At 43.9% G+C, this 17,692-nt stretch overlaps 1 pseudogene across 1 annotated transcript; it reads right to left on the bottom strand.

Annotated features, from left to right (window-relative positions):
* Positions 1–1,273: 1,273 nt before the first annotated feature.
* Positions 1,274–10,725, bottom strand: LOC147795538 (extracellular tyrosine-protein kinase PKDCC-like; annotated as a pseudogene). Its single transcript, XR_015423772.1, has 5 exons — positions 5,258–10,725; positions 4,088–4,634; positions 3,656–3,784; positions 2,824–3,037; positions 1,274–1,811 (listed from the first exon to the last, which is right to left on the bottom strand). The product of XR_015423772.1 is annotated as an extracellular tyrosine-protein kinase PKDCC-like (transcript).
* Positions 10,726–17,692: the final 6,967 nt, after the last annotated feature.

Raw genomic sequence — 17,692 nt, 5'->3', positions numbered from 1 at the left:
ATTATCTTTGTCCTTCCAGCCCAAGACGAATGCCGGCAAACGAACTTTCCTTCACTTGGGGAGAGTGGGTTGGAACAATGTGGCTAATTCACAAAGAAATGCCTTCGTAATAAAAAGCATTCCCATATTCACCATTTTAGTGTTTTAATCATACCTTGTGTTTGTGTTTTAGTCATCTTGTACTCATTTTTACATTTTTTTCACTTCATACGTTGCATTTTCTCTTACAATTTTTTTTGTGTAATGTATTATAATATTTTCTGTGTGCTATGTTCAGTGGTGTTTGGGATAATACTCATACCGTTTGTGTTGCTAGAACTATGGATTTTTATCACATCGATTCCATTTTATGATCTAATTTGCTTTTATATACACATTTAGGTTTTTTGAGTTTTTTGTTGGTTTGTTTTAACGCTACATTGATGGTTTCTATATTTTATTTAAGTTGTCTGTATATTTTTAATCTTTAGTGTACTGTATGTGTTTTTACTTTAATTTAATTGTATTTGTAATCAGGGCCTTTAAGAATAGCAGTGTTAAACTGAGAAGGCTACCCTGTTGAAATAAAACTAATAATAGTAATAGTGATAATAAGGATATTGCCTAATCCACAACTTTTGCTGAAGATGTACGTGTATATAGGACACGCACAGCTTGTCCGAAACTGGCATAATCATGAGCCTGCGCCTTGCCGACAAAATAGGCGTGCTAATTTAACTAAGGGCCTTTGGTCATAACGAAATGAACTGAACACAGTGAGCCGTTGGATATTGTGGACAAACACAATGGCCCTTGGACGTATGGGATTAACCCAGTGGGCCCTCGGACATAGCCTTTTGAGCCCATTCTCTCGAAGGGCTAAGGGTGAGATCGGAGGAAACTGAAATATCCATTGGGCCCAATGACGAAATGGACCAGGCATAATGAACTTACAGACAAATTGGCCGGATACTTTGGTCCTGCTCAGTGGCAAGGCATGATGGCCCGTGAACGTAAACGGGCCGGCGAATGTGAGGCCTCGGATATATATAAACTCAGGCCGGACATGCTGGGTCACAAACGTTTGCGGACATTGTGGCCAATGTGGGCCATGTGGACGTAGGCCTGGTGAGCTGTTGCACACTACAAACGTGCTTACAGATGGACCCACCGTTAAGGTCTACGTTGGCACTGAAGGTTGATTAAAAAGACTGAACTTGAGCACAAGTAGGCCGCTTTTGGAGGTTTCTTATTACTAGCATGCATAATAAATGCGTTTCTTTTGAGTCACACGTGAGTTCATAATCGACTTTCTGACAGAATGCCAAATTTAATTTCAGTCGAATCTTCTTAGTTCTGTGATCGAATACAAACTACATTTCAGTGCTGGCATAACTTAAACCACTTTTTATGGCACCATGCTTAAACTGTTACACAATATATTCTCATGAAGTATGTGCACCGGCCAGAAGGTCATGTAGTCTTTCTTGTCAATCGTGGTTTGATCGACCCTGGCCGCGGCACGCACGAATTCTTAACTGCCTAATCGCCGCTCTCGTGTCCGTCTTCAACTGAATCCTCTTCGTGTTTCTCCTAATTGTGTTTGAATGTGAAAAACATCAACTGCTGCAGGCGTTCCCTGAGCTCGTTCGCCAGGATCTTTCCCTGGCTGGATAAACCTACGATGTCTTCAACCTCGTGCTGGACAAAAGGCGGTGCGTTGTCCAACAGGGTTTCCAACAGGCCTCTGGCAGCGCTGATTACGTTGAACTTGGCGTTTAGTCCGTAACACGTGGAGTTGACGCACGGCACCAGACCGGTGTCGCTGTCAACTGTGGAGAAGACATTCACATAGTAGGTAACTCTATCGGTATCTTTTAAAGATCAAATTACGTTTCAGATTTTTAAATGTACGTTTGTGTAACCAAACTTATCAGAATGATCCACCCTGACAGACATCGTGACTCTAATTTTTAAAGAGTTAATTATTATGAATTTTCTTTGATCACGCACTATTCAAACGTAAAATGTTAACGTTTTCTCTAAAAGAGCCTCGCGGATCCACCCCAACGACATTTTCTCCGATGTTATCACAGTGCAATGTTTAAAATGGAGCCTTGAGCAAGGTAAGGCGAAAGACTGTGTGCCGCCTGTGGGGTGGGGTTTGGGTTATGCTTAACCTTTGAATTAATGGAAATGATCTGGGTTAGGGTAAGAAACGAGCATTCAATTTTTCTGGTAGTTTTAGAGAGAGCAAATTGAATCAAAATTTTCAGAGATCAGGATTTTGTAAGGGTTTCAGAGAAAGGGAGAGTTAATGCACAGAGTTAGTGTGAGGATTATTGGCTGTTTCGGCTAGCAGCCGTTGATTTTGTACATAATTTGTTCGAATGTTGAATTCAGCTTGTTACTTTGATGAAATGTTTATATAATACTCATCTCTAACATGAGCAAAGTCTGTTTATCTGAAAGCCGATACAGTGCATTTGTGTCCTGACAAACGTATCTGTAGTTTTCTAGCATCTAACTGAGTAACGAGTAGATTCGGTTAGTAGATGGTGTTGGGGCTATAGAGAATTTGGTATGGTTGAAGTCGGGTTAAGAAATCGAGAGTTGTGGGGTAAGGTTAGGTAAAGAATTAGGTTGGATAAGTGAGAATTTAACGGATGTGGTTACTCGGTTTAAAGGTATAAGAATCGAAAAGTGGGTGCACTTAGAGGTAGGTTGAAACATGAATTTAACGGGGTTAGGGCTAGTTAAGGAATCAGATATTTAAAGCTCGACGGCTGTCAACTTCAATGAGGAATGTCGGGTCAAAATATTGAGCGGTGCTCCACAACTCACCTATGTTACTTCTTCCCGATTGGGTGTCGACCCTTACGTTGCAATCAGCATGCCTCTGGCATGATAGTTCTTGGGCCGACACGTCATCCAGATCGATAAGCTTGAGTCTGCCATGCACAAGCGTAAACTGGCGGGTCTTAAAATCCCACACGGCCAGGGAGCCCAAAGGCGAATGCTCCAGGTAATGAAGAAGATCGGCCACCTCGATGCTCATCTGTGAGAATGAAAATAAAAAAAAATATTTAATACTTGTTACTCAATATCCTATCGTAAAGTGCAGGAGGGATTTCTGACATATATATATATATATTTTAGGATGGAAACAAACAGTTCGTTCAAGGCCATTAAAATGCCTGAGCTCACAAATTTCAGAAGAAATACACTGGCCTAGACATCGAATCCAACTTTGAATGCGCATGCACTTTATCAGTGACGACACTATCAGTAGCAAGATTTTGGACTCGCAGCTGTTTTCAAAAGTTGGTAGTGTTATCCAGTAAGTTAATTGCGCTCGGTATATTCGTTGTTTAAGTCGCTCAGTCCACTTTGAATCAAGAATTAGTAATGAATGCTCACATCCAGACTTTCATTTCTTGAAATTCGCTAATTGCTTGCAATGTGATTCAGGAAAACGTGGGAAGGGATTAATTACCCTTGAGCGAAGATCCTCCTTATATATTGATGCTCACATCTTGATTTGTATACCCAAGGACCACAGTGAGCTGCATGCTGCAATGCAGAAATTTGCTTACAGCTGAAGGAATCTAATTACTGCTTAGCCAACAGTTTACTTGTTACAAAGTAACAAACACCAACCTGCGAGGCAACTTACATCTAGACGTTTATCCCATGGTAACAGCCTCAAGATGCTTCCCGCTGTCCTCTCCCCAATCTCATACACCGATATCACTCCACGACTTCCCATTGCTGTGTCGTTACTCCGAATACATATACCCAGGCCCTAGGAACACAATTAAACCGTGGTAGTGTCGGGAAAACGTAAAGCCTGGACTCAAAGTCTAAATATCAATATGGTGATAGGCCTAGCTTCTCAGATAATTTTCTTCATAACATTTCTCCAAAAAGCTTACTTCTTAAAATATATATGCTCTTTTCCTACTTATAGAAATATTTGTAAAGTTAATTTTTGCTTCAGTCAGAGGCTTTTTTTTTAAGTATAGTGCACGTCAATGACAACTGCCGTTGTCCAATGTTGTCGCTGTGCTGTCATCGTCAGTGACGGATCTAATCTGCATACGTGTACCTTCACTATGTTTGGATGATTTAATTGCATTGTCAGTGCCATCTCCTTCACTAGTTTGTAATTGGCGTAGACGTAGCAGTCAGACTTCCTTTTGTACTTGTTTCGGCGGCGGCAGGCCTTGATGTCCTCCACTTTGTCGGTGACCATCTTCAGGGCGACGGATCGACCCCGGTACACCCCGCGATAGACTTCCTTGGTCACGCCCCTACCCAGGTGCTCCTTCTTGTCGATCGTGTCGATGTTGTGACACGCGAGAAGCTCGGGGAGAGACCCGCTGCGGATGCCGTTGATCTCGTCAAGAAGGTCCGACTTGAGTTGTCGCAGCAGCTCCTCTCGCCAATCCAACGCGCGGCGGTCCGGCCGCAGTATGACGGGGATCTCCCCCCCCGCGAGGCTCTTTGTGGCGGGTCTTTGTCTGGTAGACAGAGACGGTCAGTTCGTGCACAATGAATACTAAGGGTAGTAGTGTTAGTCCAATTGCACTTCCTGTTAGTACTATTTGACCACACTGTCTACCAGGAAACTTCATATTATACTGATATCAGATCTGGAAAGAAAGAAATTTATATCAGACTGGGAAAAAAGACCCGTGCACATTAACTAAACACTGTATTTGTATTACAATTCGCAGTTTTAAAGAATAATTTCACCGACCAAACGCTTCGATCCCTCGGTTCCGACTTTCCTCTGAAGAATAAGCCTCTTAAGTTCATCTTTTAACTGCAACTTATTTTACCAATACATGTAGGTGGTTCTGCCACCATTTGCCGTCATCACCAGGTGGAATTTAAATACGGCCATTGGGCACATCACTGGCTTGTTTCCAGATAAAGGAAACTTGCAAAGGCGAACCACCCTTTTGGGGAATTTTACAGTAGCCAACGTGTAAAGAGTTTGGGTCATCCTTGCTCCAATGTCACCATTATGCAGGTCAATCTGAGCGCTGCATCACCAAAAATCAACGACCAACATTTTTATTCCGAAACGGGTACCTTTCTGAATGAGTTCAGGAAGCATAGGATAACCGAAATGTACAAAGCTGTGGCAAGTTGAGGGAATTTCGAGGGTGGTCAACATATGTTCCAAAGAGTCACGCACACCAGGCCTATTCTACAGTGGAGAGGCAGTATACTAAAAAAACATACACGTAAAAAACAAATATGCACTCACCACATTCCTTTGTCATTTCAAAGAACTGAAAACGGACGTGCACTCCATGGCCATTTTACCCTCAATATGCCGCAAACAGGATAGGTCGTTGTGTTCTTCAGGAAGAGTGAGGTCGTAATAATGCACGGTTTGTTTGTAGTACGAAGGTCGTGCCGTGCAAGCTCTAAGCACACACATGCCGACCTAACCTGCCCATGATCAATGACACAAACTGTCCGACTGAATATTAGAATACAGACATGTCTACATGTTTATCGAGTAACATTTATAATCATAGCAGGCAATGACTTTTCGTGTACAGGTGATTCTACGGGTTGCAACCTCGCGCAACGGGGTAAGCATCAAGCCTCCTTCCGCCGTTGCAATCGCTAGGCGCGATGCGTGGGCATTTAGGAAGGAGGACTTTAATCCTCCATGGGCAGGTTTTACCATCGTTCTGGAATGAATACTCGACTGTCCCTTTTCCTGTCTTTCTTTCTGGTATAAGAAACTTGTCTAGGCCTGGCCAGCCAATCGTGGCGGCCTTGTGAAGATGGATTGATTTTCAAAGAATCCGATTTTCCAAGGTAAAGAGCGCTGTAACCGAAAAGTCTGAGCGTTATATCCCAAAAAGCTTTGTAAACGGGAGCACTACAAGCAACCACATAAAAAATACACAGTGAATGGGCGTGCAGTTGGGGAAATGAAAATAGAGCGTTAGATCGGTATAGTAAGTATAGTATAGAGCGTTGTATCAGGGAGCGCTGGAACAGTAATCTACTGTATCTGCACTGTGACCATTTTCCGGCCACAAGTTGTATGTACAGTACATGTACATTGCACAAGCACATTTACTGTACACCAACCTATTTGATCGTGGCCTTGAGCAAGGATGGGTGGTGGGCATGGGCAGCACACAGTTAAGTGCCTGGTAACTTTATAAACAGTGGGCGGTTTGTGGTTTCACTGGCCCTATTATGAGGCCTGGTTAATGGCATAAGCTAATTGGTCGTAAAGTGTTTATTAGATTAACCAAACCGCAGGGGAGGACTCCTTCAGAGGGCTCACGGCATTTGCACGGCTTTTTGTCTCACCTCAAGGTGTCCTCAGGAGGTCACGACCAGGAGCATTTTCACCGTATTTTCGCTTGGTAAACGACCGTGAAATCGCCGTGAAAAAAATTTTCACGGTGAAACTGCGAATTCACAACGAATTCACGGTGTTCAAATTCATAGTGATATATAATCCTACACAATATTTCTCACGTGACATGGCCTGAACAGTTTAGACAATTTTCCCCTTAATTTCTCACACTTCTCCCAACATGTACGCGTACATGGAGGCCCCCTTTCATTTTTACTCTTAATTTACACGTATTTCAGACGCTCTGTTTATTTTGGACAAGAAACTTAGTACATGTACATGTCTTCTCTGGAAGTGGTGAGGAAGAAATTCCTTGAAAAATCTGAGGGAAGCATTTCTCTTTGAACAGAACAACACAAACAGATTCTAGCCCACAAATTTGCATAAAAATGTGTGGAGAAACTGGCTTAGGGATGAACGCATCACGTACGCTGCAACAGGACAAAAGGCATCTGCCGCTACATGTACATGTACCGGTATATCTACAAATACATGTACATGCTCACATACATATACATGTACACAGAACCACCTGGATGTACATGTGTACAAACACATGTAGTTTTGAAAATGGGTTCTGCCATGCGTATGTATCCATAGATCTAAATATGGCTTAGTTACAAGTATTTTCTCCTTTTTTCTGTTCCTGATATTTCATGGTGGGGGTGTGATATTAAAATCACGATAATATTTGGAAAATTTTGCTATAATGATGATGGACAGAGCATACATGTACTGTCCGAAACGTTGAGTACCACCGGTTCTTTTCAGAACCCCATATGCTAAAAAGCGATATATATCCATGGTGCTACCGCAAACCTATCTACAGTACGGTAGTTTACTTGTATTTATAACCAGTTCAATTATCTGTCTTACATTTTAATAATTTTGTTTTCAACACAAGAAGTCGATGCCAAAAAAAACCAAGCACAATGACAGTTGAAAAATCAAATCTCTTTCAAAAAACTCAATTACACTGGGAAACCAAAATGAAATCCCACTGTACAAAGAACGGGCAAAAGGCACATAGATTGTATGCAATAATGTACTTTTTAGGGAAAAGATGTATCGCTTGATAAAATTTCCAAAGTCAGATGTAGGTCACTTTTAGTTTTTAAATCTTGATGTACCAGTACAGCTTTTACATTAAAAAAAAAGGGCCAATGCTCCTTTCTATCTTGCTATCTTGCAGTGAAAAGTTCTACTGGGTCACAATCATGTTATTTTACTACAAATTTCCTTTTACAAAAATAAGACATTTCAGGCTAAACTATCGATATAGGGGGAGAAAACAACAATACAAATTAGAGGATGCCACTCAAAGAGATGATGACAATATTCAATATGCAACAAGTCAACTTGGTCCCAAGTCAACTCGGTCCCAAATCAACTCGGTCCCAATTCGACTCCGTCCAAAATCAACTCGGTCCCATTTAGGGGTTGCAACTGGGAAGGCTACTTTTCAAGCAAGGCGTTGATAGACTAGATTCTTTCAGGCTTCATTATATATAATTTTTGGTCTTCACTTTTATTACGTTCAGTAATAAAGAAACCGAGGATGAAAGAGACGCAACATCGTTTGAAAGGGAAGCCTTTCATGGTTTAATACATCAAATTATCATGACTCGCAGCGCAAATCCGAATTACATACATGTTCATGAATTACATTAGTTACACATAATGCATATAACAAACAGGAAATAACACACAGTAGAAAATACATGTACGTGTTTAAAATCATTCAAAATTACAAACTACATTTAGCATCGAATTGTTTCATTTTACAAGAGCTGATACAAATCCAATTATCAATGGACATATAAAAAGACTGGAAATCGATAACAATTTTCTCAATCTGATACCGTACGTGAAAAGCAAAGACAGAAATCTTTTCCTTTCTCCCCGATTCTTCCAAACTGCAAACAGAAATTTTATTTCAACCCTGAGCTGAAGTCCAACGAAGATGCTATTCTTTATCACGCACCGCACTGCAGACATTGCCAATGTCACTGGGCATCTTGTGAGCGAAGTGGTAAATGGGCGAAGGGACTATATCTGACCATGTACCACCCAATGAAATAATTAATGTCTGTTGATAATAATGATCTCCGACATACATTTTCTCATAGTCATAAGGAACCAAGTTGGCTCGGGACCGAGTTGACCGGTACCCAACAACACACACACACCTGACATGCCTGAGGATGAGTCGACTTGTTTAACGGACAATGACGGACAATTTGTCTTTTCATATGATGCAGAGATGGTTAAGTTGTCTAATCAGTTGAGTTGAGTCGAGTCGGCACACTTCAGTAATCAAAAGCAATGCCACAGAAGGCAGTGGGTATAGCATAGGCCTACATGATATAGGCTGGCCTAACGGTCAGACATTAGGCTAAAAATTTGCCACTAAATTAAAAAAATAAACAAAAGCATGGCTTTTTACTACACACCCTTTATGCTCGGTTTATCAAGAATGGTTTACACAAACAATACCATGAAACATGGAAGGAAAAGTGTGAAATTTCTCATTCTAGGAATTGGCCCACATCCTACGTGTGATACTAACGTTTTCTTCTCGCAATCTTTCCGATATCGGAAATGACAAGCAAGCACTGCTGCAAGCAGGTTGACACCAAGGTTGATAAAAGTAATCTCAAAGGAAACTTGAGAGGGCCTAGTATCAACATACATGTAATTCCAGAATTGTGAGGCACTCACTGTGTGCCTCACAGATGCAACTTTACATTGCTTTGTAACACTATGGGATTCTGAATGTGCCCGTTTACTCCGTCTAAAGCTGCATTTTCAATCAAATCTTTCCCCCAAAAGCCATCCACACTAACATGACTAAAAAATAACTCATTAACCTATGGCCGCGATGGTTTGATTGTCTATGCGCTATTTTGGGCAAAATTCAGACCTTTTACTTACGTTCTTGCCTTTCTTTAACAAACAATCATGTCCGAATTGAACAGAAGACTGGTTCCTATTACATGTATATCCTGCCCTTCGAACATACAGTATTAAGTTGTATGCAATACCCTAACAGGCACGACAAGAGAACATTTTTCTCCCCAGACACTTTGATCTTTGCCAATTTTTCTAACCTTTGACAGGGATTCTGCTGGTATGAAAACATCAAGCCCCCCCTCCACTGTCCCGTGTAGAGTGTACCTCCCAGTTCTGGGAGTATGCCACGACGTTTGGAACCGTGCCACGTTAGGCCAATGAAAGTTGATCTCAAGGTGCTCGTCAGCCACTCCTGGAAAAGTGATGAGGGTTTTTCATCATCTTTCATCAGCAAATTTCTCCAGAAATTTGACAAGGAATTTTCCTTAAAGTTCATCACACTCACAGTGTGCATAAAGGTTGAACTCATTTCAAAGGCTCTTGTCTTGACTGTGAAAAAGGATTTGAATTGCATAGAGAATAGAATTTTAAAAGTCAACAGGACAAACAACTGTAATTTATTGACAAAAAAAGACATACATTCCTTTTTAATGCATGAGTCGACGGCAAGAATCACTGCGGCTTTGGAAAACTCGCGGTACCACTTCATTGGATGATCCAAAGCAAATCCAGATGTGGTATTTGAACAGTGTGGATTTCAACTGCTGCCAACTGATGCATATCACCTCGGGCGCATGCAATGTGCCAGTTTCCTGCCACGCACCAAGCGCCATCATATGCAAAATCTGTTTTAGCCCATTCCGGCAACAGCGCGCTGATTGTCTATCAAAATTGACTCTTCCCTTTTTTCTGTTGGTGACTCAAATGTACGCGGACTGGCGTACCACACGTACATGTGTTTTTCAAAAAAATGCCTCTACTCCCTCAATTTATCATTGCATTCTATACGTACAAAGACACACAACTGTGACCAATTTGTACAAATAAATGCATTTCCAAAACAAGTGCATTTGACGTATTGGCAAAGATGTCAATTCAATACAATAGTGCTAGTGTTCAGTTTTTAGACTGACGATCTTCATGATCTTGACGCTGTTTTTTAAAAAAATGAAGGGTGAACTTTTTTGATGTGGGCCAAATTTGCACGTGGGTGCTGACGTGAGGAGAACTGTGAAATCAGATGTGGCTATAGGCACATCAGGAAAAAGATGAACTTTTTGATGCAGGCTGAAAATTCCATTCGGGCAGTGACGAGAACCATGAAATCAACTTTCAGCAGCCTTAGTTAGGGTAGTAGGCATGTAGGGTAGGCACGGTAGGTAGGATTACGACATCGGTTTCCAGTCAACTCGGACCCAAGTTCACCTGATCCCATGACATAGGCCTAGCGTTATAGCTAGTAGGCCTAATACTATAGTAGTACATTGGCCTAGCGCTAGGCTCAAGTCAAAAGTGGGAAGCGACTTATTACTAGCTCGTGAAACCTGGTGCGCTACTTTTTTTCAGTAGCTGGGGTGACAAATGATTCATGAAGAGGGGACAATGCAATACACCATTTAAGACATTTCAAAAACGCGAATTCATTACGTCGCTTCGATAGCTTAGTTGGTAGTGATTTGAACTACAGATCTATAGACCCTGGTTCGAATCCGACCCATTTATGCTATTCATTTTCTAATTTTATCATTGTGTTTGGGATTTCCTTTTTCAATTGATGCAGAAACAGAGTCCAAGCATGATCCCTCTAAGAGTCTTGAGAAAAATAGCAGACCAGGTTTCACGGGTTAGTATCTAGTCATTTCCAGTCAGGTGTAGGCCTGTTACGCCCCAACTATTGCATCAGTCCCAACTATAGTTGGGCCCGTCCCAACTAGAGTGTTACAGTTGGGCCGGCCCAACTACAGCAGAGAGGTCCTGTGTGCATGATGTGCCCAGCATATGCCAAAGTCATATTGTTTACAAATGACATGAAATGTCATGTCATTGGTCATAGGGCTAAGTGCCACATTTTTGATGAATTGTGTCAAGTGTGAGACACATTGACTTAGATAATGTTGAGACATTTCCCCCAGACATTGGTCAACAATAGTTGGGCCAGCCCAACTGCAGCACTACATTTGGGACTGTCCCAACTATAGTTGGGACTTACGCTATAGTTGGGGCGTAACAGGCCTACGCTCGTACTTTCGTCAGTTGAACTTGGAGTTGGAGACGTACGCCAGGCCCCACTCAGTTATGTCAGTACTACTAAAAGTACTAGTACTGCTAGGCCTAATCTCACCTGCTCAATTTGTTCATGTTTTACCGGAATCTTTCCCCACATCGACTGAGTACATACAAATACGGTACTATGGCATGTACATGTAGGCTACATGTAATCATTCATATTCATCAAATAGCTGCTGAGTGCTGGCACGGTCACGGTCCGCCTCACGGTCCAGTCCACGTACTATGACATCATTATTACCGTGAAGTACCATACCATACCAGCTGCATGAGTAATATCTGCAAGCAGAAGGTACACGTACTACGTAGATAGTCGACTGTGCTCTTCGTAATACTCGTACTGTACATGTATGTACATGTACACTGGGTACACGACATTCACGGATGAATACCTACTTTGATTCGATTCTACACACTGTTCAATTCTGTTCACAACTGCCCCAATATTATACAGTAGGGTCATTTCGATTCCTTGATATGTCGACAAAATAGAAGCTGATTAAATAGAGTCGATTCATGTCCGCAAAAAAAGTTTTTAACCCGTTTGTGCATTTCAAGCGGTGTGTCCTTTGATAAAGCTTAACCTTTCCCTTTCCTCTCATAGAAAGAAATGTAAGAATTGTCTTCCTTGTAACAAAAAAGCGAAAAAGCTCAAAAATTATTGCAGCAACACTTTACATGTTGCCAATGCTGCAATGATTTTTTTCTGAGACATCTTGCAATGCTGAAATGATTTTTTTCTGAGACATGTTTTTTTCAGCAACTTTCGGTGTCCTCTTCTCCGATGTATGAAACCTTTGCTGACAATAGACGTGACGTAGCCAAGGCCTTTTCCAATACTCAACTTTGTCTCCGTCTCAGGCTTCGTCCCCGAAACCAATCCCCGATTGTAGGCCTGAAGTGTTTAAATCAAAATGGATTACGTTAGTTTTTTGCTCTCTTGCTTCTTATATGATGTTTTATGGCACTATTAGACTAATTAGTGCGCGTACAGCTTCAAAGTCAGGTAGTACAAAAAAAGTTGAAGCCTGAGACGGAGCTGAAGTTGAGTATTGGAAAACTGCCCAAATCAGCTTTGAACACGGGTTCAGATTTTATCTGAGGTTGGTACCAGTAATACCATACGCCAAATGCCACACTTGAAGTCTTGGTACTATATAACAATTTTGAGAACGTGAAAGCGGATATGGTGTACTATTAAGGCCATATTACGCAGTGCGGTGAGCGTTGTTGAGCAGCGCGGTGATATATGGTTAGCAGACTTGTAAAGTGTCGTTCCCGCAGTAATATATATCATTTCCAGCTTGGTTTCCAATATTTTGAGGACCAAAAACTAGTTTTTGCCTTCCTCTTCAAGCGTTTCTGATAAAATGCTCGACGACTAAGGAATAACATTCTGGTCTTTTATAATGAGGGCACTGCGTATTAGTTGGATGAGATTTTAACTTCAATTATAATTATGCGTGCATGCAAATAAATGGTCATATTGTTTATGGGGCAAAAAGCGCGGGGGCGACCCATTGAAAATGTACTGCATGGGCATTTGCTTACAGATTTTCCGCTGCTAAACAACAATGAACCTCGTTCCCATGGGTACAATCTTGCCGCGCCATGTTGGTTCCCACCATGCCTTGCGCGATCTAACCCCTGGTGTTGTAAAATTTAAATATCCCATATTTGGGAGATTTAAATTAGAACTGTGATAAAATTTGTTTGCGCGTAATGCAGATTTATGTATGTGTGGCATGCACGAGGGTAGGAGGGCACGAGAGTGTAGCTTAAAAGAGAAATACGTGTGTGCGATTCACTTTACGTTATGTATATTCTTCCTAAATAGCCAGTCAGCGTTATTTTTGTGTTCTATACGACCAGGGGCTAGTGAAGGAACGTGCAAGCAGCCCATGGTGTTGAGCTTACAGAAGCTGACTCCCGCTATTAAACACTGTCCAGTTCGAAAGTGTTTCGTCACTTCAGTTAAAACGACGCCCACTGCATATGCACCGCACATATAGAGTTAAATACAATGATAGTACTGTACGCTGACTGCCGTTTATACGTGGAACCATGGAACCGGAAGTTAGCACGCAACTTCAGCGATCGCCCAACAGGAGCCTGCAAATCGTGGCGCGCCCACCTTTGTGACGAAGTCACTTACGAAGCGGGTAGAGCCTGAAAGTAAAAGGTCAAGCAGCGAGTTTCCGGAACCTTTCCGCGGTCGGCCTGTGGGAATTTTACGTTGTTCGTCCTATCGCGTACGATAATTTTTTGAATATTGAAATTTCACCTCTGTCTTCCTCCAGTTATATTTAGGAAAAGTCACCTGAAGATGGGTAAAACGAATTTTATTAACGTGCAGCATTCAGGCACACCGGCGTGCGGGACACGCGCCTGGTGTCCACGAATCAGATCTCCAGCTAGGCGAATAGTTCCACTGCCTTGTGGATGGGTCGGGAGAATCAAAGGCTAAAGGAGTTAACCTCTACAGATAATCCGGAGTGAGCCCCTGAGGCGGTTTGCTGGCATACTTGTCACTTTCCGGCAGCCCCGGCATCCTGCCGTGCACGTTCCCAGCTGTCTTGACCCTGTCTTGCCACTGAACCCGGACGCGACAGGACGAGAGAGTGAGACCGACTTTGCGTAAATCCAACTCACGCGCAAGTCACGACATCAACCCACCCACCCCTTCCACGCCCTATGGCGATGGGCGAGCGGCGAAGCAGTAGGTGCGGATACACACTGGGAGCTGTAGTCGCAAACCTGCACACGGCGGCTCAGGATATCAGGTCGCTCTCTACTGGACCCCGAAGCAGAAGTGGAGTTCGGCAGCCCCCGTGAGTGACCAGGAAGCCCTATTTAGGATCACTCTGCTTGCCTTCCAGCTTGAGGACGGGGCTGGTAAAGGTGCTTTAAAATAGCCTGCCTCACTACAACCTGGCCAGCATACCGCGTCTGGCGGGATCCCTTTCATGTGGTCGAAATCAGAAAGGAAAGAAATTGTTGGTACTCCTTCTAGCATCTTGGAATATCTAAACCAAGGCAGAAAGACCAGAGAAAAGACTTCTCTTGTGGCCAGAGACTAGCCCTTTACAAAGTCAACATCGCATGTCTAAGTAAACCCTGCTTTCCAGACAAAGGCCAGCTGACAGAGATTGACGACTATACCCTTTTTTAACTGGACTGAATGAGGTTGTGAAGAGCGACGTACGTGAGGCCCGCGTGGCTTTGCCATCAAAACCCAACATCTGAAGAAACTAGCCAGCATTCCAGAAGGTCTCAGTGACCCCCTTAATAAAATGCAACTCCCCCTGGGCAGGGGAGTAGCGCCACATTTATCAGTGCCCATACGCTCCTACTCCGCGATGACTAATCCCGAAGAAACCAAGGACAAGTTCTACGCAGGACTAGAGACTCTTACTTCTACTGTACCACAGTCAGACTAGCTCATCGTCCTTGGTGACCTCGATGCCCGTATTGGTACAGACCACCAGTCCTGGGACAGAGTCATCGTAAAAACGGAGGGAAATGCAACAGCAACGGCTTCCTCCTGCTTAGGATCTGTGCCAAACACAACACAATCACAATCTGCCACCAACACTATGTTCCGCCTTATAGCCTCAACAAGAGGTCATAGATGCACCCGTTCTAGGCATTGGCATCTCATTGACTACATCATCGCTAGGGCAAAGGACAGGCCAGACGTGCGGGTTACCAAGGCGGTGTGTCGTTTAGACTGTTGGACGGGTTATCATCCCATCATCTTTCTAAAATGAACCTCCACATACAGCCCAAGAAAAGGCCATAGGGGCAGAGAGTTGCCAAGAAATTTGACTTCCCAAAACTGAAATGCAGAAGAGCTCGCGGCACTTCTTGACATTACACTAGCTCTGACTCCCAGCCCAGTTCTGACATCGAAAAAGAGTGGGAATCCTTCGAAACTACAGTCCACTCAGCCGCCCTCCAGGTCCTTGGCCTAGCAACCAGAACTACCAGGACTGGTTCTGCGAAAATGATGTCCAAGCCCAGACGCTGGTGGAAGAAAAATGTCAGTCCCTGCCCACCAGAGTGACCCTGCTTGAACAGCAACGTAGTCTGCCTGCAGCAGGCACAAAACGGTCCCAACCGATCTTCCATCAATGCGGAATGTCGGCTCAGGAGCAAGGCCGATGAGATCCAAGGCTTTGCTGACTTACACAACACCAAGAGGTTCCACGATGCCCTGAAGTCAATATGGACTACCGTCATTCGGCTTATTACCCCCTGCTTAGTGCAGATGAGAAAACTCTGCTTACTGACAAAAACTAGATCATCGAGAGGTGGGGAGAACATTTCGACAACGTGCTGAATCGGCCGGCGTCCATAAACGACAAAGCCATCGCACGCCTCCCCCAGGTGCCAGTTAGCCCAGACCATGACATCCCCCCTTAGTGGAAGAGTAAAGCCTTCAAGCATAATGTCTTCCGGGAAAGCGCCCCAACCCTGACGCCATCCCCACCGAAGTATTCAACTCAGGTGGCCTAGCTCTCCTCGCCCACCACAGTGACCTCTGCCAGTCGATGTTGCAACAGGAACAACTTCCCCAGGATTTCAGAGATGCTTCCATTGTTTACATAGACAAGCGTAAATGGAATCGCCAATTCTATGACAACTACCACGGGATCTCTCTCCTGTCTATCGCCGGCCAGATCCTTGCCCGCGTACTGCTCAACAGTCTCCTGGAGCACCTGGAGCAATTATCCCCGAGAGCCAGTGTGACTTCCGCTTAGGCCGTAGGACCACGGACAAGGTGTTCGCCGCCCGCCAACTCCAGGAGAGAGCACGGAGAAGCAACAAGACCTGTACATCACCTTTGTTGACCTGACCAAAGCCTTTGACAGGGTCAGTAGAGAGGAGCTCTGGAAATCATGGGGAAGTTCGGATGCCCTCACAATTGTCCGCCAATTTCACGACGGCATGATGGCCTGTGTGCTGGACAACGGTGAGGCAACTAACGCTTTGCCTGTGACAAACGGAGTCAAGCAGGGCTGTGTTCGTACCCCTACACTGTTCAGCATGATGTGCTCGGCAATGCTGACTGACGCCTTCAGGGACAGCAACCCTAGCGTCCACATCAAGTACATGTTCGATGACAAGCTGTTCAACCTCAAGAGCCTGCAGGCCGTCACGAGGGTAAAGGAGACTGTGATCAGAGAAGCTTGTATTCGCCGACGACTGCACCCTTAACGCTTCGAGTGCGCACGAGTTGCAATTGGAGATGGACAGCTTCTAAGATCTTTCTGCGACAGTTTTGGTCCTACAATCAGTACAAAGAAGACTGAAGTGATGTTTTAGCCTGCCCCTGGCAACCAGCAACACGAACTGTACATCACAGTGAAGGGACGGAAACTCCAGGCCGCTGACAACTTCTTCAACCTGGGCAGTATTCTTTCTTGCTCCACCAGCGTCGATGCCGAGGTCAGTATAATCGCATCTCCAAAGCAAGCAGCGCCTTTGGGAGACTCAGAAACTCCGGGAGAGGAGAGGAATCACACTTTCCACGAAGATTAAAGTCTACCATACAGTTGTGCTCATCACTCTCCTGTACGGCTGCGAAACCCGTACCCTCTACCGACGGCATGAACGACAGTTAAAGTTGTTCCATCTTCGCTGCCTCCGCAACCTCCTCCACCGCTGGCAGGACAAGATTCCCAACACGGAGGTCTTAAAACAGGCTGGAATCCCTAGTATAATCTGCACGGCACAGATCTGCTGGGCTGGCCACGCATGCGCCTGATACCAGCATCCCGAAACAGCTCGTCTACGGGAAGCTGTGAAAAGGAAACCGCTCAGCTGGAGGGCAGAAGTTTCAAGGACAGTCCGAAAGTCGCCATCAAAGACGTACGTTTAACATCAGCGTTGAATCCTAGGAAGTCCTCGCCACCAACCGCCTGGCGCGGCCTCATCAGCCAGGGTGCACACTGTAACAGTTAATACCTGAGCTCCACCTGCAGGCATACCACGCACACTTTTCAAATTCTTTTAATTCGCTTTTGGTTGGGTGCCGCTCTGCAGGTATGCTGCACGCAGTTCTTCGTGTATTTTAGGTTTTCGGAAGTGACTAATGGGTAAATGTTTGGCAGGATATTTCTTTTTTGGGTCAGATAATTTTCAGTTAATTTGATGTGTTAATAACTCATG

This window comes from Acanthaster planci, unplaced genomic scaffold, assembly GCF_054643075.1.
Source record: "Acanthaster planci isolate LZ-2023a unplaced genomic scaffold, COTS_SCS Contig8, whole genome shotgun sequence".
Taxonomy (NCBI): domain Eukaryota; kingdom Metazoa; phylum Echinodermata; class Asteroidea; order Valvatida; family Acanthasteridae; genus Acanthaster; species Acanthaster planci.
This window is presented reverse-complemented; position numbering and strand designations above follow the sequence as displayed.